Consider the following 24,023-nt stretch of genomic DNA (forward strand, 5'->3'; position numbering starts at 1 on the left):
CAATAATGGAACATGTTGACGTGGTTTTTCGCCAACAGTAGATTAAGAAATCAAATAGGGAGATTAGTGCTAAATTATAAACCGTAACGAAATAAGAAGAACCCTCTCATACACACACAACTTTTACGTGATTCAGTGGTTAAAACCCACCTAGTCCACGAGACAGTATTATTGCTTTTCTCTCTCAAATTTTGTAGAGTTTTAGTAATACTAAAAGGTTGTCTCATTCCCTATCCATTATCCTTGATATTTATAGGGGAATTTTCTAGAAAGGTTTGGGTAACCACGTGAATAAATAATGTATACATTTAATACAGATTATTCTCATTTACATTGGGATATGATTTGATAACAGAATAGAATATACTCCTGCCATCTCAAATAATAAATGGTAGATATGTAATACATCCTGGGAATTAATGAACGTATAAGGAGCCTCTAAATCTCTTGGGATCCTTCAGTAAGTGTTCTGTCCAGGTTTCCACAAGCTGAATATCTCACCCGAGCTCGTGCTCAAAGACTATCTAAACCTTAGCTCATATTAAGCTCAGAGCGCCCAAATTTGGATCTGGCCATTATAGGTCTCGAACTCGATTGTTATCCTGAGAGGCGGTCTGATAATAACCTGTAGATCGTGTACGAACTGGATTGAGTCTCGAGCTGCTCACGTCATTGTTAACCAGATATCCTACTTGGCTATTTTTCCACATATTCATCTGCCAGTTGTACCCGAGCTGAGTAATTAAACTCGTGCTAATTTTAGGGTACAGCATTTGCCCCCCAAGCTCCTGTTCATGCTTGATGTCATCACTTTTTGACATGCACAGTAGGGGCTTTTAGGCTTCTGCCATGTAAATTTTTGACTGCCCACTACTTGAGTACTGGACACGTGGCTGCCTATAATTGGTGTCCATTCGGGTTTTGAGGACTGTGACAAATGTCATGTCAACTTTTTTCTGCCGTATGGTTCATTTAATCTTGGCCTTTGGATCTCGAGCTAACCCAATCAAATGGCCTGAATTAATTCCCGTAGTTACGTATAAATAGGGTGATCAGACCTAAAGCCTCACCACCTTTGCATTCAAAAAGTTTCCTTTTCAAGAACAAAATTTCCCTTTTTCTTCTCCAACTTCTCTCAAAAACCCTTCATCGCCTTTCAGATTCTTAGAAGTTTTCAAGGAGTTTTCTCTGGACGTATCAACACATTCTTTGAACCGATCATGTCAATTATAAGTATTTCCTCACTTGGTTTGAATTTTTCAATTCTTTGCTTTTCGGTGAGTTTTTTACTGTGAAAAACTTCTGTTGCTCAATGTAGTTTAGGTTATGTATGTTTGTAAATAGGAGATAGGGTTCAGTTTAGGCTAAATAAACAATATTAGGCTTATTTAGAAATAAGGTTTTCATAAAACCAGGCAAATTTTCTGGGTTTTTCAGAGAAAATTCTAATGGTAAATTGATTTGAATACCTTTTTGGGGTGTAGAAGCCGAAGGGATTTTAGGTTTGGTCCTAGGTATCTTAAAGGTTACAATTTCTTAAGCGGTTTTGCATTAAACCTCTTTCAAAAGAAAAGTAGTGGGTCTGACGGATCTGACACACGAATCTTGAAGTATCAGGGAATTTTAAGAAACAATGCGCGTGGCCGAGGACCACGCGTTGAGGCTAGGACACAGATTAGCTTGTATAACTTTTCAAATCCCAAAAGTAAACCACTTAAACCCTCAGATTTTCGTACCTCCACAACCATAGCTAGTAACCATTTTAGGTCACCACTAATAGGTCGCTTTGTCATCTGGCGATCTAAATTATGGCCCTCATAAAGAAAAAACATTGTAAGCTTCTCTGCTCAAAGCAAAGACAAGGGCAAGCAGGTCGCCTCTGACTCTCCCATCCCTCATTTCGGCCCTATGGTGGAGAGGGAAATCGTGGTCAACCCCAACGCATTCTTTGAGGCTGAGCACATAGTATCCCGGATCACGACTCAGGGGAAGGTTAACAAGATCCTTCTGAGTCATGGGATTGAGATGGGAGTTGATGGCCTCCATGCCCGACCTGCGCTGGAAGGAGAATGGAGCTGAGCCCCTCTCCAAGATGACTACAGAGCTTGGAGTGATGAGCACCTGAAGGCAGGTGCCTTCCTCCCCTTGGACCAATATTTTGTAGACTTCTTGAACTACGTCAAACTGTCTCAATTCCAACTCCCACCAAACTCATACAGACATTTGGCGGGGTTAAAGTATTTATTTCAGAGGCACGAGTGGGAGGTCCCCACTCTGATAGACATTATGTACTTCTTTTTCCTTAAGGGCAGTCCCGACCAGAAGGGGTGAGGTGACGGTTTTACTACCTCGCTCATTTTACCAACTCATCATCCGTCATCAATGTCCCCAGGCACCCAAATGAATATAAAGACTAGTTCTTTATGTCAAATGGGTTCAAGAACTGTGATCACTGATACTTCAACCGCCCTCATAAGTCATCTATCCTTATGAATTCGACAAGTGAACTTTCTTATTACTTTATCACTTTTTTTTTGTTTAAGTATTCTAACTGAGTTCATTCTTTGTGCAGCTATATTCGTGAGGATAGAGCAGTTTGTGACCCTTGGGGGTCAATATGAGACTTTGACTAGTATTCCTTCGAAGGAGAAAGACTACCGTAAGGTTGTGAATGATGCCACCATGGTGGCCTGCAACCTGATCAGCATGGTCCAGAAACTGGCTCTCAACACCCGACTTCCTCTTCTGGTCATCCTCGAGCTCCCCCCTCCTTAAGAAGCCTTGCGACCCGATGAAGATATCGAAGAGGAGGAAGACGTGGCATCGTTGGTGAGAAAAATGTGAGCTCCTGAGGATAGTCAGGGAATTGACCCTGAACGAGTTATGTCCGGGGCAGCAGCCAGCCCCTCCGGCCAAGGTAACACATACCCATATAGAGAGTTTGATCGAGCTGCTGCCAGTTATAGACTAATGCGATTCACTCCTAACTAGCTCGTTAGTTGTCATCCTACCGATCCGAACCTAAACACAACCCTCCTCCAGTGTGTGGACCATTTTGTGGTACGCTATGACCACATCTACCCCAAAGGTACCATCATGGTTGACAACACTCTCAATTTTAGGTCCACCATTTTTGAAGAGTATGGTACAAACCGCAGGACTTGGCCTTCCCTGTGTTAGATTGTGTATGCCCCTGGTTTTAGGTAGTACGTAGATGAGTCCAGCCCCGAGGAAGGACCTGAACCCCCTAGGAACCAGGAGGTCATAATTTTAGATTCTCCCTCACCTCCATTAATCCAAGAGTTAGAGGTTGTGCCTAGCCCGGTCAATAACCCCGAGTTGATTGTATACCCTAGCCCGGACGGTAGGGTTCTTACTCTTTCTCTTGTGTTTATAATACTTTGAATAATTACTTCCTTAATCTGAATCCTCTCTCTACACCAAATACCCCTTTCCATAACACATGAATATAATACTAATAAAAAAGTATTATGCTAGAGTATTATATTGGGCAACTTTATGAAAAAAAGGCGGTAATATATTGCACCATCTAGTCACTTAGCTTTTTTTTTCATTTCTGAGACCTGAGAATTTGTGCGACCCGAGACCCATTTCCTTTCCTTCAACATTTCTGAGACCCATTTCCTTCAACATTTCTGAGACCCATTTCCTTTCCTTCAACATTTCTGAGACCCATATCCTTTCCTTCAACATTTCTGAGACCCATTTCCTTCAACATTTCAACACAAAGAAGAGACCCATTTCTTCAGCTTGGTACGGTCTCCGAACTCCTCACTCTCTCTCTCTCGTCTTTCTCTATATCTTTGTCAACCTTCGATTTCCAGTCGTTGGGCTTCTCGGATTCGTTCTTCTCTTCAATCTTGGCAAGCCAGGTAAGTATTTAGTTGTAGATGTTAGATTTATCAGCTTGAATCTCATAGAATATATAAAATCTGTGGTTTTCAAAATTAATTTTTGATTTTGCATATTGTTGGGCTTTGACTTTAAAACATTTTTGGTTGAGTTTTATGTGTTTTGTCTTTCTGGGATATGATTAGAGTGGATTTTTATCTGGTTAAATTCTTGGCAAAATGTATCCTTTGTTTTATGTTCATTTTGTTGCAATTTCACTTCAGGGCTTGGTTTGAGGAGCTAGAAGGAAGAGAATGGCAGAGTTGAGGCAGGCTTTAGAGCATTCAGAAGACTCAATATGGTTTGTCCTTTTGTTTTTGCTAACTTTCTATTTCATCTTTATTTCTATTAACACATTGATTTGGAGAATCCCTAGGTGTGTATTGTTTATCTCTGATTTTGCAGAAAGTAGTAGCAAGGAGATAATCTTGTTTTTGTTTGTCTCTATCTTTCTCTATCGAGGTATGGTCTCTCTCTCTCTCTCTCTCTCTCTCTCTCTCTCTCTCTCTCTCTCTCTCTCTCTCTCTTTCTCAAGCTCTCTGTGTTAGCCTTTTTATCTGAGATCAATTTGTTTGTGATTATTTGTCTGAATTTTTTTTATTCAAGTTAGAAGTTCACTAATACTGTAGCATCTTAGTTTTTGCTTCATGAGTTTTCCTCTATTGATGGTTGAATTTTGTTATGGTTTCTGTTATGGGCTCGAAAAGTTCTCCATAAATTCCACTTTTTGGTTATAGTAAAGTAGTTCTCTGTAGGTTTCTATTCTGGTTTTGTGTTGTTATACTAATAAAATTAAGTTGCTCTTAGTGAGTTAATGATTTTTTTTTCAGTGTTTCCTTATCCCATTTCATCATCTTTAATTTATAGAACTTCGGGAGGGATTGAAGTATAAGTAAGCGTCCTGTTTTATATGTACTTTTTTTTTGTATTTCACACTTCAAATCGTAGTATATTGACAAAATCTTCAAAAGAATGATTGCAGAGTTCTTTTATAAAAAAAATTATTGGTTTGCGGTTCCTCTTTTCTGGCTTTGGTCAAAATCTGGGTTGGCTTTATTATTTTCTATAATTGGTACAAAGTTAGTTGACCAAACTAGTTTTTTGAGTTGTTGGTCTCGACAAAGATGTTAAGTAGTGGTGATGCTCAATTATAGATGACTACTTGATCTTATATGTGTTCCTAGTTATGGTGGTGGTGGTGGTGGTATTTTCTTTGTACCAGTGTAGTGAGGAGTTATTTAATTATTTATAACTTGATTAGTGCGCATTAATATAGTTAGGGGTGTGAATAACATGGTTCCCTTGGCATAAGAACAAAAGATGTGCATTATGTGTTCCTTGGAACTGAAAAGTCTTATGTGCATTTAGAGATGGTGTCTCCATTTTTTTCCAATAAATCAATAATATACATATTAAATGAATAACTTAATGAGAAGGGATGGTTTAGTTGCATATAAATTTTATAAGGTTACATTAACTTGGAAACACATCTAAGGTATAATATGCAACTGAATAAGAATATACCATGAAACTAAAAGATGGATATTACATTGAATAGCTTACATTAACTTGAAAACACATCTAAGGTTGAATATATACTTTATATATATACATTGTTTTAATGATCCTTATACTATACGTACTTGGCATATTTGATTATTAGTTTGTTGTTGGATCCCACTGTTAATTTTATGGGAAATTATAAACCATTTGGTGTATGCTATTTTCCCTCATCCATATTTTTTCTGTTTGCTAGAATGATCTCATCCGTCTTCATTCGGTCTACTTCTCCTGCATTTTCCTTGCTAGAATATGGGTTGGGTTGTTTCTCTTCATGGCATTACGTGTTGGAGCAAGCATTTGGAGGTAATTTGGATTTATGGATTCTTTATAGTTCTATAATTATTTTATTTATATCTAGAAAGGGCATGAAGCCATATTTTATTAAACTACTTAAATATGCAACTGAATAAGAATATGTTTTATTCTTTGTTTTTAGATCTAGACTAGAATAATTTTTATGCTTTAATGCATGAACTTATATATATATATATAAAAGTTCTATTCAGGGCCAACTCCTATAATGAAGTTCACTCAACTTAACTACAGTTTGAACAATGTCATGATATTCATTAATTTTTATTACATCAAGTAGCATTGTGGGAATAATTAAATTATATAGGCACGAAAGTATCAAATCAAAATGGTGGTCTTATATATCCTTGAACACTTTGTTCATAAAAATATTTCCAATTTAGGGTGAAGCAACATTCTCTTCCAATTTATCTCTCAGTTCCCTTGTAAGTTTGGTTTTTTTTCCTTTATCTTTCAAGTATTTGTTTAGTTTTGAAATCACTGAGTTCTTTTTTTTTTTTTTTGGTTTATGTGTTTGTTTGCAAAGGATGACAGTGATGTGGTATTGATGGCCTTTCATTGTAGGTAGAATTAGGTTACATTATATTCAATTTGCTTAGTAGAATGATTTTTTTTGACATGGTATTTAAAATACAGATAAATCAATCCTTAATCCTAAATCCAACTTGACCGTTGCTTTAGTTCTTTGTGCATACGATTTTATTCTTTCTTTGTGTCAATTCCTTCTAATTGTGGCAATAAAGTGAATATGTATTATTTTTATATGTGTTTGTTTGTTGGGGACAAAAGAAAGTCTCACATATATCTTTAAACGTTAAACTTATTGAGGGTGTGGGCTTTTGATGTAGAAATTCAGTCACACCGTCTAATGCTCTAATGAAACTTTTGTGTGTGTCAAAATTTTGCTAATGCTAATTGAAGTAAATAAAAAAAAAAATTGTGCTAGAACTAGATCTAATGTAAAATCTTCACGAGCAGTTAATAAAATATTAGTTTCGATGGCTGGAGGGATTATTTACATTATGCTATTGTTTTACCTCTGCAATTTATTGGAGATTATAGCTTTTATAGTCATTATTATTAATTTTATTTAGTTACCTTTAATGTCAAGTTGTACAATTGCAAATTGTGACTGGTTTGAGTAAACCATAATAATTTTTTTTATAAATGTCACCTACTGCAGTTTTTGGAATCATTCAAATGTTCAGAACATAAAAAAGAAAATAGAAGACACATTTCAAGAAGTATTTACTGTCCATATAACAACATATATTTGTATATTTATACATGTAAGTGTGTATGTTAAATTGGATTTATTTGAATATTTAGTTCTATAATTTCCACTTACCTGATTAGTTCATTTTAATCAAATGGTTTGTGGACTAAAAGCTATCAGTTTGTTATATTGTTAATGTGTTTCTTGATTGATTTTGATTGCACTCATCATGATTTTGACTAAAAGCTTACGTAAGGGAGAGTAGAGGGGGCAATTACCATTATTCTTCACAGCCCTCATTTTCAAAATCTAAAGAGAGAGAACTTGTGATCTCAAGGGGTTTAGCAAGCCTAAGAATTCTTCTTAGGATAAGTTTCCATTGGATTTTCTTTAAAGATTTTAGTATGAATATGTCCTTAGAGATCTCTTGATGTTATAAGGAATTGGAAACCAACTTTGGAGAAGGAAACTCCATAGTCTCGGCTTAGAGAATTCAAGAGCAAGGGGTGGTTAAGTACACCATGTTAAACTCTGGCTCTGGCTGGGACATATGTTACTCTTTAATATCCAAAAGCTTGTTTGGTCCATTTCCATGAATGAAAATTTTTTTAATCCCAGTTTTGCTATGTTCTGTAGTATGATTCAATTTCAATTTATCTTTCCTGAGAAAAGTGACTTGTTGACACCATTATTGTAGAAAATTTTGTATTATTACTATATTAATTTTTTTTGGTATGACATCACATAGCATTTTATTATATGACTTTGATTGTGGATTAAAACAATGAGGCTTTAGAACTTTTTTCAACGGTCCATCTTTTTAGCTTGGAGTTGAAATTGTAGTGAAAAAGTAAATAATAAAACAATCAAAACTAGCAATATAAAAATCGTTCTAACATACTTTTTTTTTTTTGGCTTGACCATATTGTTTGTGCAATTCCTTTAGTTTTGTCCCTGAAATAAGGTACCATGTCAACTTACATTTATTATGATTATGGAGCATTTGTTCCCAATTCGGTCTCTGTTTGTGTAAGAATGATTCTTTGAATTTTGTTATGAATCTTTTTTATGCAATGAGATAAAAAGGGTGCACTAGTATATAAATTCATCATGCAAGCTAGTTGACCAAAGCTTAGGTAAAGAAAAAAGAGAATAAAGTTGGTAGGCATGTTGGCTTTGATAGGAAAATAAATTCAGTCCAGAAAGGGCATTAAACATATGATAGTTTGTGAAATTTGTTGGATGAAAATATTGATCTGTTACAAGCCACCATTTCTCTTTAAAAAATAAGATGGTAGGTAATAGCTTTGTATCCACAAACATGTCCTAAAACTTATATTTCCAAGTTCACTATTACAATCTTAATTTTTGCAAATTTGGAGAAGTTATAAATTGATTTAGGATTAACTGGAATGAATTTGGTTGGGTTTGTACATGATATGGACAATTGTGAGTAACTTTTCATGTCTGCATTGTTTGTTGAGTCGGAGAGATTAGAGAGTTTGTTTTCATAGACCAATAATTTATTTATTATTGGTTGAATTTTCAACTGAAACCATAGCTTTATTTTGAGTGACATTGAAAATTTCAATTAGTGAGAGCATAGCAATGGAGGATATTGTTTAATGAGTTGATAGTTTTGAAGGAAGTTCTTTAACCATAAATTAATCTGTTCATTTACTTTTTTGGCAGAGGAAGATTAAATTATCATATATAAAGCTCAGGTGTAGTTTTAGAAGTTGAAGAGAGTAGCTTTGGGCCTTATCACCAGGTACTACACTCATAGTCTCTTGATTGTCTACTGAAATCTTTGAATCTTTAAATCTATATGTATTTGTGTGTGTAGAGTTTCCACTATTTTTCCATTCTATCATAATTGGTAAAGTATATTGCTTTTTCTGATATGGTGGGTTTGCTTTGATCTGGGTTTGTTTTTGTTTCATAATTCATTTGTGCATGTTGGATTGAATGGGAGTATATAATCTGATATCTAATCTGGGAATTGGGATTTTTTTTGCGTGGTTGACGTGACGTGACTTTCTTGGGTTGATTATTAGTAGGTAATGAAGCTGAAAAGTTAATTGCTTTTTTTAGTGGAAGAAGGGTCTTGGGATTTAGGAACTGTGTTTGAAATTTGATTTTTTGGTTTTATAAAAATGAATCTTTGGTCATAAAAGTGATGGTTGTTGGATTTGGAAATGTGGGTAGTGATTATGTTACAATGATCAATGAAATCAGTGTGGCTTTATCTAATGGGGATAATTAGTTATTGGTGCCAGTTAAATTAATTAAAACTCATCTACTTACTGACCATTGTTGTTGATGGTGAGAACTCGTCAACCAAGTTAAGTTAGAAAAATAGAAATGTAGAGATTATCAAAAGAAAAACTTCAAAGATCTAATTGGAAACTCGAAGAACAGTTGCAGAAAGAAAATGGTGAAATGAACTTGTATTTCATATGGTGTAGTGCTACAGTGTTTTTTCCAACCCCCTTCCATGTGGAAGTGTGGTTCCTTTTATAGTGGACTCTAATGGCCCCTGATACATTGTAGTCCAAGGGACTAGATGGTACGCAAGTACACTGTCAAGAGAGTGGTCTCAGGGGTAGTGGTGTTGGCTCCAGTACATAGTCAGGTTCTATGGGGATGTCTCCACTACTTAGCTAGTACGAGTGTCAGAGGAGTGGCTCTAGGCGTAGTGGTATTGGTAGTGGTGTCGACTCTGACATCTGGTTAGAAACTCACAGGCCACGTCCCCTCTCATAGTGCTCCCACTACTTGTCTGGCCTAAGTATCCGTATCAGGCATACGGGGTCTTAAAGGTCGTACCCCAGACAAGGTTATGCTAGTACGAATCTTTTGAATTACACTTGGGCTTCTACTTCTAAATGTTTGGGTCTTGATAGGTCTTCATGGGAGGTGCAGGATGCGAGACACCGGGGATGCCTCGAGCGCGTGAGGCGCTGGCACGCGAGGCCCTGGGTGCGTGAGGCGCACCAGGCACGCGAGGCTTGCTGGGTGCGCGAGGCCCTGGCACGTGAGATGGACCAAGTGCGCGAGGCACTGGGGCGCGAGGTGCTCCAGGCGCGCGAGGGTTGCTGGACGCGTGAGGCACTGAGACACGAGGTGCTGGCACGTGAGGCGCTGAGCGTGAGGCACACCAGGTGCGCGAGGCCGAGGTACCCTCACGAGACCCAAACTCAGTGCGCACGAGATGCTCCTTCGCGCGAGGCCTCTCGGCCATCTGGGCAGGTACAGGGCATGCGAGACGCAAGACGATGGTGGCCCAAGGACACCGTGGCTTATCCATGTATGTAGGCACTCATGGGACCTGAGCGCGTACTTTGGGTCTTTTACGAGCATATAATTTTGAGCGTCTACACTTGCCCCCCAGTCTAGGAGAGGACCTTTAGGTGCTCTGGTAGACTATTCTCTTTGATTCTTATAAATAGGCCTTCATGCCTAGCCTATTATTCACACCTTACCTCCTTAGCTTAGTGGTTTTGGGATCCTTGTTCCTTTCAAGAGGTAAGGGGTTCAATCCCCCACAACCTCACTTTTGCTATCATTTCTTCCCTTTATATATATATATATGAGCTAATTTTTGGTATGTTCATATCCCTTCATATATTTGAAGGCTAACACATATTTTCTGTTTATTTTTGCAGACGCGTACTTTCGACCACTTGCCTATATTTGACCGTGACGGCCCTTTTGGCCCTCGACCTCCTTTTGACTGCGTCAGCGCCCAATTTTACTTGCTTGAGGTATACTTTCTTTCTCCCTTATGTTTATTGGGTCCAAGTTAGCACCACTCGGGATGGGGTACTTTGGCCTGAGCTCGTCGTGAGTTAGCCTTGATGCATGCCCCTTTATTCATACCCCGTAGTGGGTTGCTTAGAGCGTTTGTGCCTAGAGGTTTTGAGCCCGTTCCTTTGTGTTTTGTAGCAATCCTCCCATTTATATGTGAACCCTTTTTGCTTTCGGGACGAGGTCTCATGGAAAGTGAAGGTCCGTTCGACATTCCTCCGGGGGTTGAGTTTGTTGACTTGTCTTCAGACTCAGAGTCCCCTGAGGAAAATCCTTACAGCAACGATGACACTTTAAGGCAGGCCCGTATTAGTCATCTCGAGCACATGGCCGAACTTAGGCGTAAAATTTGGGTGGTAGAGAGCGAAATTGACTTGGTGTTGAGGGGAGATGGAGTACCTTTCCCTCCTGACCTTAGTGACCATGTATCGAACCTTAGGGCAACCCTTTTAGATTTGCAGGTGGAGTTGGAATTTATGGAGGGACATCTCCCGCCTGAGCCCCCTAGCCCGTTCTTTCCTGATGACTGTCATGGGGCCGTCCCATCTTCTCTTCAGCCCTTATTTTTTATGTTCCCTAGTTTAGCGCTTCCGCAGCCAGTGCCCCGGTGGAAGACTCTTGCTAGGAAGAAAAAATGGAGGGTAAAGTGTTCTGTCTCCTCCTCACCTTTTCTTTTGGTTTTGCAAATATGCCGAAGAGAGGACGATGACAGGTGTCTGCTGATGACCAGGATGATGCCCCCTATTGGCATCCACCCTAGTGTCCCACGTGTCTGAAAATAAATTGAGGGAAATAGTAGATCATTACCGTGTTCCTCCGGAGTACTCATTATACACCCCTTCGGACAAGTGCCGGGCTGACTGCCCTAATTCGGGCTACGTGGCCCTTAGTGAGCATATCCTGAAGGCGGATGGCACAATCCCATTACACCCGTTCTTCATCGCGGTTCTCAACTATTTTGACCTCGCTTCACTTTAGCTGGCACCCAACAGTTTGCTGGCCTTGAGTTGCCTCTTCATCGCATTTATGGAACTTGTCTGTCGTGCTCCTACGACCCAAGAGGTGCATTTCCTGTACAATCTCATGCCCTCTCCCAAATCCAAGGGCTTTTATTTCCTGCAGAAAGCCAATACTACAGTCCCCTTGATAGATGGTGCAGTGTCCAACCCGGGGTCCTGGAAGCAGGACTTTTTCTTTGTGCAGGGCCCCCTTTCTGTTCGTGAGCACTTTCGTTCTGCTCCTAGTAAGCACTTCGAGCCACCCTTTTTTTTATTTTTTTTATTATTTGTTCTTAAAACTTATTATTTTATAACTTATTTTTGTGTCGACAATGGTGTGAGTTGTACAGAGCAGTTCGCCATACCTGTAGTTGTTGGGTCGGAGGCAAACGCCATGAACAAACTCATCAGTGCTGACCCCGCCGTGAGAAAGGCTACATACTTATTCACTGTGGAAAAACTCAACTTTCACAAGCTGTCCCCGGTTTCAGATCCCGGGTTGCTGTGGACTATTCCTGGGTCAAAGAAGACAAAGGCTGCCTCGGATGAGCCTCGTTCTGGTGAAGGTGAGGCCGAGTGTGTGCTAGAGGGAGTCTCCCTTGGACACAGGCAACCTTACCAGCTATCTTTGTCCCCCGGGGGATGCCCTCCCTTTGCCCCTTTCGACCTTGACATGGCTTCCCAATCCCAGAGTCAACAGGCCATGCCGGGGCATTTTGTTTGCCCCAACCCCGCGGACTTTGATGCTTTTCCTCAGGCTCCCCTCGACCCCAGTCCATCAGGGGCTTACTTTCCCGATCTTCCTGCACCCCCTCCTGATCTACCCGGGGCTCATTTTTCCGATCTTCCTGCCCCCCCTCCTGTTTCATCGAGCGGGTCATCTGTCCTTACCCAGCTAGGTACCCTTGGCTCGGAAGGGGCCCCCTGGGTGGGTCGCATGGCAGCCTCTTATGGGCGGCGGTATGTCCAGATCGTCTCAGACCTCCCCGAAGCTGATTGGAGTGCTCTTGGGAGTTTCGCCATGTCAGATCTTGGGGAGACTCTTACGCGCTCTACTGCTTGGGTGAGTTCATGCATTTTATGTCGGCCTTATCTCTTTTTATTCCCTCTTTTTTGTTACTTATCATTGTTGTTGTTGTTTTTCTTGTGCAGGCCTATACCGTGGCTCAGCAGTTTGCTGACTCGGCTCACAACCTTTCCGCATCGAATACCGAGAGGGACCGTCTTGCGGCTCGGGTCCAGGAGCTCGAGAGGGAGCTTGCCGAGACCAGGTCTAGGCTAGAAAAGGCCTTGGCAAAAATCTCTGCCTCATCCAAAAGGAAGAAGAGGGCGGTTTCCAAGGCCACGATGTTGCAGGAAAGGGTCACCAGCCTAGAGGCCGAACTCCAGGGTGCCAAGGCTACCTCGGCTACGTCGCAGGAGAGGGTCGCCTCCTTAGAGGCCGAACTTGAGGGTGCTAAGGTTGTTGTAGTTGCGTCGCAGGAGAGGGTCACTTCCTTAGAGACGGACAGGGCAGCTATTGAGTATAGGTCCATAGAGCGCCCCCTTTATGGTGTTTGGAGGCAGGATCCAAACTTTGATTTTTCCTCCTTTGGTGAGCACGCCGTCACCCGAGCGGCTGGGTGGAACGCCCGTGGCAGGAGGCCTTGAGGTCGTCATTTCATAATTTTTGCCAGTTAGCCCGCTGTGAATGTATGCTCGTCCGAGCCTTATTGTGCTTGTATTAATTTTTTTTTTAAATCTTGCCATGTTACCAAGACTCTCTTTTAATATATACATATGCAGTTATTCATCTCTTATCCCTCTGTGTTTGAGGTCTTTTTTGAGCCCGTATGATGGGGTTTGGTAGGTTCCCCTCTTTTATTTATCAGGCTAGAGGTCCTTTGGAGCCCATGTGAAAAGGTTCAATGGGTCCTTTTTTGGTGCCTCTTGATTGTTCTTATAAGGATATATTGACCCCTTGGGTTCTAGCTATCCTTTTATATATTTTTGCACGCGCTTATTATTTCTTGCGAGAAGCGTCCTTCTCGTCATTATTCATAGTACTATTTTTGCAAGGGTCTATTTTATGACCCTTTTTTGCTAGACGGCTTGGAGGCCGCTCTAGGCTTATTGGCGGGTGCTCTTTCTGGGGCTTCTCCCTTTGAGAGAGTATCTGCCTTTATTTGGAAGCTTGTTGTTGTTTTTTTTTTATAAGACCTTTTGGCCTCCTTGATGTTCGTAAGGGTAGCTAATCCTTGTGAACTTCAGGAGATGCCTTGCAAGGTCTCCTCCCTGTTTGTTAGGGTTCACCATGCATTCTTTTTTTAAAAAAGAAAGAAGAATTCGTTTAAGGCCCTGATACAAGGGGTCCTTTTGGGTTCCTCCTGATAGAGGGTCCTTTTTAGGATCCTCCTGATAGAGGGTCCTTTTTAGGATCCTCCTGATACAAGGAGTCCTTTTAAGGATCCTCCTTTTTAGGAGCCCTTTTTAAAAGAATTCGTTTAAGGCCCTGATACAAGGGGTCCTTTTGGGTTCCTCCTGATAGAGGGTCCTTTTTAGGATCCTCCTGATAGAGGGTCCTTTTTATGATCCTCCTTTTTAGGATATGAGGAGTCCCTTTAAGGAACTCGTTTAAGGCCCTGATAAGGGGTCCTTTTTGGGTTCCTCCTTTTTAGGATCCTCCTGATGCGAGGAGTCCTTTATAGGATCCTCCTATTTGTTGTATGCTTTGCCTCCTATCCTACCCCCCCAAGTGTCTGATGAAATTTATTTCGGCAGGCACTTTGGTTGATGCTCGCATAGAGAAGAAAAATAACATGCGAAGATGTGAACAGTTTCATTCATAGTAGGCAGGTTACAACGATATATATATATATAAAATTTACATCTACTTGGGAGGTTATCTAGGCAACCTCTTTGATTCTTGTCTACTGAGCTAACACAACACGTAACAAACTAAGCACAGATACTGCTTGCATTGGATGTGGAAGTCTCACTGGTAGTAATTCTTGAGGTGTTCCGCATTCCATGCTCGAGGCACGGTGGTGTTGTCCATGCGCGCCGGCTTATAGGTGTTTGGGGGTATGCACTGAGCAACTTGGTAGGGTCCTTCCCATTTCGTCCCTAGTACCCCCGCCCCCAGGTCTCGCGTGTTGGGGAGTACCTTCCTCAATACTAAGTCTCCTACCCTGAACTTTCTCTCTCGCACCCTTGAATTGTAATACCTCGCTGCCCGTTGCTGATATGTGGCCAGCCTTAGTTGTGCCCTTTCCCTCTTAGCTTCCAGCAGGTCCAAGTTCCCGACCAACGCTGTGATGTTAGCCTGATCATCGTATGCTTGCGTGCGGAAGGAGTTAACCTTCATTTCTACCGAAAGGACAGCTTCACAATCGTAGGCCAAGGCAAAAGGTGTCTCCCCAGTGGTGGAACGGGGGGTGGTCCTGTAGGCCCAAAGCACATTTGGGAGTTCCTCGACCCAGGCCCCTTTCAACTTTTCCAACTTAGTTTTCAAGTTCCTTTTTAGGATCTAGTTGATAGCCTCTACTTGCCCATTGGCTTGGGAGTGTACTACTGTAGAGAAACTCCTCCTGATTCCTTTTGCCTTGCAGTAGTCCTCGAACACTCCTCCTTCAAATTGCGTTCCATTGTCGGAGATGATCTTATAAGGTACTTCGAACCTGCAAACAATATATTTGTTGACGAAGGAGGTGATCTGCTTAGCCGTTATGTTGACTAAAGGCTTCGCTTCCACCCACTTAGTGAAATAATCGACCGCTACCACTGCATACTTAGCTCCTCCTCTTTCGGTTGGTAGTGCCCCTATCAAGTCAATCCCCCACACAACGAAGGGCCACGGGCTGGTCATGCTCACCAGCTCATTTGGTGACTTTCGTGGGTAAATCACATGTCTCTGGCACTTGTCACACTTTCTCGTGAAGTCACTCGCGTCCTTCTCCATGGTAAGCCAATAATACCCCTGGCGAACGGTCTTTTTTGTCATGGACTGCCCCCCAGCATGGTTTCCACATTCCCCTTCGTGTATCTCTTGTAAAAATTTTGACGCCTCTCCTTTATCAACGCACCGCAGGAGTGGGGTAGAGAAGCCTCTCTTATACAAGATTCCATCTACTAGGGTGTACTGGGCAGCTCTGTAAACCAGTCTGCGGGCCTCTTTCTTATCCAAGGGCGAGGTCCCGTCATTTAAGTACCTCCTAATGGGGGCAAACCATGGCTCCTCAGAGCTCTTGACTGTGTTGATCCTCTCTTCAGCTATGCTTGGCTTGGGGAGATATTCGACCGGTATAGACTCAAGCATATCTTCATCTCGTGTGGAGGCAAGTTTTGTGAGTGCATCGGCGTTCGCGTTCTGCTCCCTGGGGATCTGTTCTATCGTGTATTTTTTGAACTGATCCAAATACTCCTTCACCTTGGTGAGGTATGCAGCCATTTTTGGACCTTTAGCTTGGTATTCGCCCTTCACCTGAAACACTACCAGCTGTGAGTCACTAAAGACATGCAAGTGGGATACCATTAACTCCTTAGCTAGCTATAGGCCGGCCAACAGCACCACATATTCTGCCTCATTATTGGAAGCCTCGAATCCAAATCTCAAGGCACAATACATCTTGTGCCCTTCAGGTCCCGTCATCACTATGCTAGCACCGGCTCCCCCTTCGTTAGACGCCCCATCTACATGGAGGATCCATTCTTCAAGGTGCTTCTCCTCTTCATGTGTCGGTTCATCCTCCTCTATTTCCCTCTCCTCTTGGAGTCGGTAGGCAAACTCGACTATAAAGTCTGTAAGTACCTACCCGTTGATTGAGGTCCTTGGGGTGTAAGTGATGTCGAACTGACTCAATTAAATTGACCATTTTAACAATCTTCCTGAAGTTTTTGGCTTGTGCAAGACTTGACGCAAGGGGGTGTTGGTGAGCACCTCAATTGCATGAGCATGAAATTAGGGCCTCAATTTTTGAGAAGCCACTATCAGGGCATATGCTAACTTCTCTATTTCCGGGTACCGGGTTTCTGCGTCTACCAACCGCTTACTCACATAGTAGACAGGTTGCTGGTGCTTCTTTTCTCCCTTGACCAAGGCGGTTCTTATAGCATGCTCTGATACAGCGAGATACAGGTACAACTTCTCCCCTTTTTCTGGCTTGGCCAAAAGGGGAGGTCTTCCAAGGTGTTCCTTCAGCTTGGTGAAGGCATCCTGGCATTCGTCATCCCAAGCGAACTTTTTGTTCCCTTTTAGGATGTTGAAGAAATGGAGGCATTTTTCAGTCGACCTGGAGATGAATCTATTGAGGGCTGCCACTCTCCCCATGAAGCATTGCACCTCTTTTTTCCTTCGTGGTGGGCTCATTTCCAGCAAGGCCTTGATTTTTCTAGGATTAGCCTCGATACCTCAGGAATTCACCATAAAACCCAGGAATTTTCCTGACGAAACTTCGAAGGTGCATTTGAGTGGATTCAGCTTCATTCTATACCTGCGAAGGGTGTTGAACATCTCCACGAGGTCGCTGGTGAGCTCCTTCGCTTTCTTTGTCTTAACCAGCATGTCGTCCACGTATACTTCCATGTTCCTTCCTATTTGATTCATGAACATTTTGTTCACCAACCTCTGGTAAGTGGCACCTGCGTTTTTAAACCAAAGGGCATCACTTTATAGCAGTACAACCCTTGTCCGTTATGAACGAAATGTGCTCCTCGTTAGCAGGGTTCATGGGTATTTGGTTGTACCCTGAATATGCATCCATGAAGCTAAGTAGCTCGTGTCCCGCTGTGGTGTCCACCAACTGGTCTATCCTAGGAATCGAGAAGCTGTCCTTAGGGCAGACCTTGTTGAGGCTGGTAAAATCCACACAAGTCCTCCATTTTCCGTTGGGCTTCGGGACCAGCACTGGGTTCGACACCCATAGTGGGTAAAATGCCTCTCGAATTAACCTGTTCGCCTTCAGCTTGTCAACCTCCTCTTTTAGGGCTGCGTATCTCTCTGGGTCTAGTGCTCTCCTTTTCTGTCTCACCGGCCTTGCTTTCGGGTTGATGTTCAGATGGTGGCACATGACCATTGGTTCTATCCCTACCATATCCTCGTGACTCCAGGCGAATACATCGAGGTTGGCTTTTAAGAACTCTACTAGTTTCTCCTTCATGTCACCGGCAAGGTTTTTTCCTACTTTCAACTTCCTCAACGACTCATTCATGACCGTTATTTCCTCCAATTCCTCTACCGGTTCAGCTTTGGGCTCTTCCGTGACTCGTGGGTCTAACTCGCTTGGGTTCGCGCCTTCATGCACAACCATCGCCATAGGTGTTGTCGGCTTTGTGGCTGTGCGGAGGGATGTGTTATAGCATTCCCTCGCTTCCTTCTGCTCTCCTTTCATGCATGCTATTCCCCCGGGAGTTGGGAATTTCATAGCTAAATGGTATAAAGAAGTTATCTCCTTCAATTCTCTTAGGGATGGTCTCCCTAATACCGCGTTGAAGGCTGAGGCGCAATCTACCACAACAAAGTTTGCCATTATGGTGGTTTGTCTGGGCTGCTCTCCCATAGTAAGGGCTAACTCGATTGCCCCCAGGGGCTGTATCGAATCTCCCATAAATTCATACAAAGACGTAGTGCAAGGCTTTAGGTGGCGGAGGCTTAGTTCCATCTTCTCCAGTGCTGAGTGATACAAGATGTCCACAGAGCTTCTGTTATCCACCAAGACAATGCACCCTCATGTTAGCAAGCTAGACAGTCAACACTAGGGGGTCATTGTGGGGGAAGTGTACACCCCGAGTGTCTTCTTTGGTGAAGGTTATTGAGTCATTTTCACTCTTGAAACTTTTCGGGGGGTGCTTCTCCAGACTTAGGATGCACGATGGTGGACTTCAGCTGGCCTCCCTGGCATATCTGTCTCGTCCCTTCCTTGATTCGCCCCCGAATCCTGGTCCTCCGAAGATGGTCCGGACCTCTCCTTACACTTCTGGGGCTACTTCTCGCGCCCGCGGCAAGGATGCTCCTTCTTCTGGCCTATGGTTCTCCTTGAGCACATATCTGCCCAAATGCCCCCTGCGGATGAGCTCCTCATTTTCCACCTTCAAATGGTTGCATTCCGCAGTTGTGTGGCCTATATCTTTGTGATACTGGCAATACTTGCTGGGGTCTCTTTTAGACTGGTCTTTTTTCATTGGCAGGGGCCTTCTGAAAGGGACCTGGTTTTCGTTTGTAATGAAAATATGCTCTCTCAGTATAATAGGTGTAGGGGCCTTGTCTGCGCTCGTCAGAGCGCTGATGCTTCCGAGTTCGATCATCTCTTGCCCCCTCATAGGCCCTCTTTTTCTTTGCATTGCCTTGGCTCTCCCGGATTGAGGGCTTCAGTGAATTCTGGTCTTTTCCGGCCTTGAGGCTCTCGTGACCATCTTCCACGCGAATATACTTTTGCGCCCGCTCGTAGAAATCATCCAAGTCCGTGACCTCCCTCCTGAGCATGTTATCCCATAACTTGCTTCCTGGGCGCACTCCAGCTGTGATGGCCATTTTCAGCTCTCTACGGGTCAGGCTCCCTACTTTAGCTGCCTCCATATTGAACCTGTGAATGTAGCTCTTTAGACTCTTGTTTTCCCCTTGCTTCACATTGGCGAGGCTAGTGCCTGGCATCGTGTAGTCCCGCACGGCGTGGTGCTGCTAGAGGAATTCATCAAAAAACTGTTGCCAAGATCTGACGGACCCCGGTCTAAGTCTTTTGAACCATTTGTACGCAGGTCCTTTCAATGTGACAGCGAAGCAATGACATCTGGACCCACTACTAATTCACCTCAGCTTCATCAAGCCGTTAAATGCATCCAGATGGTATTTCAGATCTATGCTTCCTTTGTAGGGGGTCATATGGGGCTCCTTAAAGTTGACTGGGAGCCGGATGGGTTTGATCTCCTTGATGAAGGGCGACTCATGATCGAACTCTTCCTCAAAGGCTTGACCTCCGGAGGCGGTGATGATTTTGCTTCGTAGGCTCCTCATTTCTGTGTCCAGGTCCTGCCTCCTCTTGCTTAGGAAGTCTCTCAAAGCAGATGGGTTAGGATCCCCCTTTCCTTTTCCTTCTCGAGGTGCCATAGGGGGTGTGGTCCTTTTACTTGCCCTCTTTTTGTTGAGTTCTTCTCATAAATCTGAGGGTGTTCTCCTTGAGGTGACCTCGTCATTGTTACGAGGGGCAGCATTGGTCTTCGGCTCTGGCTTCTGGGGCTGTTTCGGTGGTCTGGGACGTTCGCACTGCTTCATTCGGGGGGTGTTACTAGTGGAGAGTCGGGTCTATCCGTCATCTACTGGGAAAATGGTTTCTGCCCCCCTCTGGTCTCTCTCTTTCCGCTTAGGGAGTGTCACATTTGATCTCCCTTGCAACAGCCCATTTAGCACCTCTTGTATGTTTTCCAGGGTGGTTTCTAGCCTCTGATTCTTGCGGTGAAGTTCTCGTATCTCGTCTTCGTAGAATTGAGACTTTGAACTCGAGCTAACGGAGTGGACCCGAGGGTGCTTATCAGCCCGGTGCTTCGATGGGCCTGGATTCTGCCGACCGGGGTTTGGCACCTGCGGCGGCCTTGGAGGCAAGAACTCATTAGCGCCCCTTACTAGGGCAGCCGTCGACCATGGGCGATCTTCCTCAGGCAGGACTGCCGAGGATGAGGCCTCCCTTTCATCTCTGGGCACCTCAGGCTCCCTTAGGGCCTCCATGTTTGCAGGTGGAGGAGGATCCCTCATGGAGGCTTTTAGCTGATCTCCGTCAAGGTGGACTTCCACCTCGCGCGGCTCTCTCATCTGTTTCGAACGTCGTGACATTTTTTCTTATGGGAGTCGACGAAAGAACAGTGGCTTACAATCTATTCTTCCCGCAGACGGCGCCAAACTGTTGACGGTGAGAACTCATCAACCAAGTTAAGTTAGAAAAATAGAAATGTAGAGATTATCAAAAGAAAAACTTCAAAGATCTAATTGGAAACTCGAAGAACAGTTGCAGAAAGAAAATGGTGAAATGAACTTGTATTTTATATGGTGTAGTGCTACAGTGTTTTTTCCAACCCCCTTCCATGTGGAAGTGTGGTTCCTTTTATAGTGGACTCTAATGGCCCCTGATACATTGTAGTCCAAGGGACTAGATGGTACGCAAGTACACTGTCAAGAGAGTGGTCTCAGGGGTAGTGGTGTTGGCTCCAGTACATAGTCAGGTTCTATGGGGATGTCTCCACTACTTAGCTAGTACGAGTGTCAGAGGAGTGGCTCTAGGCGTAGTGGTATTGGTAGTGGTGTCGACTCTGACATCTGGTTAGAAACTCACAGGCCACGTCCCCTCTCATAGTGCTCCCACTACTTGTCTGGCCTAAGTATCTGTATCAGGCATACGGGGTCTTAAAGGTCGTACCCCAGACAAGGTTATGCTAGTACGAATCTTTTGAATTACACTTGGGCTTCTACTTCTAAATGTTTGGGTCTTTATAGGTCTTCATGGGAGGTGCGCGAGGCTCGGGCGCGCGAGGCCCTGGATGCGCGAGGCACTGGTCCGCGAGGCCTGCTGCGCGCGCGAGTCGCTGGGGCACGAGGCGTTCCAGGAGCGTGAGGGCTGCTGGACGCGCAAGGCATGAGGCACTGGCGCGTGAGGTGCTAGGGGTGAGGCACACCAGGTGCACGAGGCGCACCAGGTGTGCGAGGCCGAGGTGCCCTCACGAGACCCAGGCTCAGTGCGTGCGAGATGCTCCTTCGCACGAGGCCTCTTGGCCATCTGGGCAGGTACGGGGCATGCGAGACGCAAGACAATGGTGGCCCAAGGACACCGCGGCTTATCCATGTATGTAGGCACTCATGGGACCTGAGTAGGTACTTTGGGTCTTTTACGAGCATGTAATTTTGAGCGTCTACAATTGTGTAATTTCTTTCCCTATTTGTCTTGTTAAACTGTGTCAATTGATGGTAGTTTCTTCTGGTTTACAGAAGATCTATCTAGCTTATATAATTCTTTTTCTCACTCACACTTTCCCTGTTTTTTGAATGTTTGGTGATTTCAGAGTCTAGATGGTGATATTATATTTTGATTTGGTGTTTGAAATATATTTGATGATCTTATATATGTAATCAATAAGGAATGGTCTAAAATTTAAACACTATATATATATATCCATAATGCGTGTGTGTATATATATTTGATGATCTGTTTTGATAAATGTTCCTTGCATATATTACTCCATTTCGGTATTGCACTCCAACTGTCTAATTTATTTAACTGAGTTACTAGGTGGATCAATTGCATTTTCTATTAGATCGAATAGAAGACTAGTGAGTGGTGGTTCTTTCTATCTATTTCTCTGAAAACCCAACAATGACTAGCCATCTTCTTTTATATATTTCTTAACTTCTTTTTTTCAATTTATTTTTTCTATATTAATGTTTATTTTTTGTTTCTTTTCAAATATACATGATTCTCTTTCTCTTAGGTATGATTTTCCTACCTATATTTTAGATTTTTTTCAAGTGATTTATTAATTTCGATTTGCTGTGTTTGGAATTGGAAAGAATGATGATTCAATTAGATGTGTGAAAAGGAGAACAAAAACTCCTTTCATGAACTCAAAACATTTAAGGCATTTGAATTGTCTGTATGTGTTTCAGGTCTTAGTTGGTCACAAACACTTCCCTCGCATAGCATGTATGTGTTTGTTTGTTTCTGTTTTTTTTTTTTTTTTGAATTTATTTATGTTACTTCTGGAGATATCCCTTGTTACTCTGGTCCAGTAGCTTTTTTGCTATTATATATATGTTTTGGAATGGTTTGTTTGTATTGGTTTTGGTAATTTTGTAATGGATTGGGCAAGAATGATGAATCAATTAGATGCGTGAAAGGAGAACTCTTTATTGAACTCAACTTTGTGGCATTTGAATTGTCTGACACATGCCTGTCACAACCATCCTCACCATATAAATGTCTATACATTAGGTAGGCATTTAAATTTGTGATCGGTATTATTTATTATTTGTGGTCTTACTTTTTCTTAAATAATACAGTGGCTTTCCAAATTTCATATAAATAATAGAATGGCTTTACATTTTGTTAATTATTTAAATTAATTTGCCAAATTGGTAAATGATTTTTATTTTGTGAATCAGCTTATTGTTACCTTTAAGTGTAAACATGTCGATCTGTGCTTTCCTTTCCTTTTAACTTCTGTAAAGAGATTATGGCCTTCCGTTTTCTGGTTAATGAATTGTGTAAAAATAATGAATTTTCTTCTACTTCTTCTTCTTTTTCTTCTTCTTCTTCTGTACAGTTTCTGAATCACCTTATGACCAGAGTGAGTTGGAAAGAACATAATCAAGAATAAGTGTTGCTGCATCCTTAAATTTCATAGCCTTCTCAAGAAAATCTATCACAACTAGTAAACGTTTATGGTAATTTCTGACCAAAGGATCACTCATTTAGTTTTTAATATTTATTTGACTTGCACACTTTTGATAAAAATGAATAAAGATTGTGATTTTTGTTTTGGATTCTATTATTATTTTTGCTTCTTCATGCTATCACAAACAGTCTTCCCATATCTTGGTTATCTTTCTTTAGACAGTTGGCTGCTGCATGGAATATTGATGGTATGATCAAGAGTTTCCCTCTCTTGCCTATACCATACATTTTCTAATTTCTCACTGAAAATTACCAAAATTTTCACTTACTCAGGTGTGTTTGTTCTTATTATCCTCATTCCTTCTGTTTCCACTGAGAGAGCTAGTGTCAAATATGTCTTCACTCACTTCAACACTTATAATGAGCAAGGAATCGGCGACTCGGTGACCCCAATTTTTGTTCTATGTAACAGAAGGGTTAGACTAATTCTTCTTGTTTTTCTTATTATTGTAAAACACTTGCACTATTCTTTTTACCTTGTCTTTCATTATTGTAAAACACTTGCACTATTCTTCAGGCAGGTTTCTTCTCATTTTTCCTTAATTGATGTCCAAGAGATGGATGCAATAGTGTCAAGTTTTAATGCTTTTGAAACTAAGGAAGCAGGCCCACTAATTCTAACATGGGCAGTGTTTCTTTGTCTAATTTCATCACTTCCGGGAAAAGAAGAAAGCAATGTTCTAATGGTATGCATTTCAGTTTGGCTTTTTCTTTTCCCCCTTGCACTATACTGTTACAATATTTAGTTAACATTGTATATGCAAGAGATTGATCATATTAGCTATGTTCGTCAAGCTTTTGAAG

At 42.3% G+C, this 24,023-nt stretch overlaps 1 non-coding gene and 1 pseudogene across 1 annotated transcript; both read left to right on the forward strand.

The window, feature by feature from the left end:
* Positions 1-22,326: 22,326 nt before the first annotated feature.
* LOC133807504 (small nucleolar RNA Z266) lies at positions 22,327-22,435 on the forward strand. The gene has a single exon (XR_009879413.1). It is a non-coding gene; the product is annotated as a small nucleolar RNA Z266 (small nucleolar RNA).
* A 189-nt stretch (positions 22,436-22,624) lies between these two features.
* On the forward strand, positions 22,625-22,721 carry LOC133807503 (small nucleolar RNA Z266; annotated as a pseudogene).
* The last annotated feature ends 1,302 nt before the right edge of the window (positions 22,722-24,023 follow it).

This window comes from Humulus lupulus, chromosome X (genome assembly GCF_963169125.1).
Source record: "Humulus lupulus chromosome X, drHumLupu1.1, whole genome shotgun sequence".
NCBI classification, from domain to species: Eukaryota; Viridiplantae; Streptophyta; class Magnoliopsida; order Rosales; family Cannabaceae; genus Humulus; species Humulus lupulus.